The sequence below is a fragment of the Lynx rufus genome, unplaced genomic scaffold, assembly GCF_022079265.1.
Source record: "Lynx rufus isolate CCGP_SWC_20201006 ecotype Redwood Valley unplaced genomic scaffold, mLynRuf1.p SCAF_1, whole genome shotgun sequence".
Classification (NCBI taxonomy): Eukaryota; Metazoa; Chordata; class Mammalia; order Carnivora; family Felidae; genus Lynx; species Lynx rufus.
Window position 1 is genome coordinate 95,635,256 of NW_025814823.1, and position 2,135 is coordinate 95,637,390.

The 2,135-nt window shown below is 39.8% G+C and overlaps 1 non-coding gene across 1 annotated transcript; it reads left to right on the forward strand.

The window, feature by feature from the left end:
* The first annotated feature begins 368 nt into the window (after positions 1 to 368).
* LOC124523741 (U2 spliceosomal RNA) lies at positions 369 to 552 on the forward strand. Its single transcript, XR_006965093.1, has one exon. It is a non-coding gene; the product is annotated as a U2 spliceosomal RNA (small nuclear RNA).
* The last annotated feature ends 1,583 nt before the right edge of the window (positions 553 to 2,135 follow it).

The following is a 2,135-nucleotide window of genomic DNA, read 5'->3' on the forward strand; positions in this document are numbered from 1 at the left end:
TTACCTTAATGATGTGAAACTTTTCATAATTTACCTCTACAAGGACTATTTTTTTACCACCTTGTACCCAAGTAGAAAACATGCCACTAGCCATCTAAGCCTTACCTTACTTTTTTTTTTTTTTAATTTTTAAATGTTGTTTTATTTATTTTTGAGACAGAGACAGAGTATGAGCAGGGGAGGGGCAGAGAGAGAAGGGGAGACCCAGAATCTGAAGCAGGCTCCAGACACTGAGTTGTCAGCGCAGAGCTCAACGCGGGGCTCAAACTCATGGACTGTGAGATCATGACCTGAGCTGAAGTCAGACGCTCAACTGACTGAGCCACCCAGGCGCCCAAGCCTTACCTTACTTTTAAACACGTTTTTGGATCGCTTCTCGGCCTTTTGGCTAAGATCAAGTATAGTATCTGTTCTTACCAGTTTAAACACACTTTTGGAGGTAAGTACTTGAAGGAGAGAGAAAGTCTTTCAGAAATAGGGAATCAGTAGCATCTGGATAAGCCATATTTTGCATGTCAGCTCCTGAATAATTAGATTAATAATTAACCCCCCACTGTATGATTGTTTTCTTCTTCTATAAGAACAAAAGTTGAAGGGAAATTTTTACCAGCATTATGGCATTTATTTGCATTTATTTAGCATGGTTGTTTTTACCACCTGTTTGCATATTTATTTCTAGATGGATTGAGAATCAAGGCAAAGCCAAAGGCAACTTTCAGTGTATTCAAACTGGTAATCACATGTGCTTAGCAGCTCAGGAGGCAGATTGTCTAGGGGTAAATCTTGAAGATAACCCCTGTCAGCTCTGCCATGTGGGGATATTACACCTCATTTCTGTGGCCTCAGTTGCCTTACCTATAAAATAAGAGTGTGATGGTCCATACTTGATAGAGCTGTTAAAATGGTGAGATGAAAAAAAAAATCTGTAAATTGCCCCACATAGGACCATACTCAACAGATACTGTCTTGCGGCAGAAAACGAAGAGGGAACACCCTATTTGATTAATGACTTTGGTTAAGGCATCCAATATGAAAAGCCAAGAATTGTGAGAACAAGTGTAGGAGGCTTCCAGAAGCTGACCTACATGTTGATAATGTTTTCGTTCTTCGAACATCAAGGCGGGGGTCTGTAAGCTGTAATGTAAGTAAGAAACCATCAACTGCTTACCATCAGCATGTTGTAAGGTGCATAAATGGATTTAATAGGTGTTATGCTCCTTTGGCTTAGCTCCATGATTTCCCATAGTGACTAAATGAGATAAGGTATAGAAAAGATTCTTCATTAGCTGTAATGTTCTATTACAAATGTACCCATTTGTTTCTGCATTTGCTATAGGTGTATCAAGTGTTGATCAGATACCCTACACTTGGTTAAGGACTGGCGTACTTGAACGTGTACCATGGTGTAGTCATAGGTTCTGCCACCAAGCAACATCAAGTCTAGTGACAGATGACAGACAAGTACATGAAGCTTTATAATCAAATGTGCCATCGTGCAGGGATCTACAGAGCAGTACGGAAATAGGAGAAAGTGACAAATGATGTTATTGTTGTTGAAATACCCTGTCCTTCCTCTTTAGAAGAATCCACAATCTAAAATTTCCTTCAATAAGATTTCAAGGTCAGGATGGGGAGGTTATCATATCTTGCTAAAATTATTAATAATGGAAGGACGCCTGGGTGGTCCAGGCATGGTCTCTTGATTTGAGCTCAAGTCATGGTCTCACAGTTTGTGGGATTGAGCCCCATGTCAGGGATTCTCTCTCTCCCTCTCCCCTGCTCTCTCCCTCTCAAAATAAATAAATTAACATTAAAAAAATTAATGCTTGCAGCATAATACAAAATCTGCATTTCCTGAATATTATAGTTTATTACCTAAGCTAAAATACTGGTTTGGGTTTGACTTTGGTCGATACTTACCCCATGTGGCCCTGTTGCTTGGCTGTCATTACAAAACGTCCATTTTTAACATCATAGTGACAAACAGCTGTTACATAAGCTTGGACTTTATCTTTTGAATTTTGCTATGGGTAGACTACGTTCGTTGTACGTCAGGTTGGGAATTCATGGAGGAATCTGTGAGAGCCCAGGTTTACTGTCCTCCAAAGGAAGCTGTTAGAATTCCTTCAGATCTT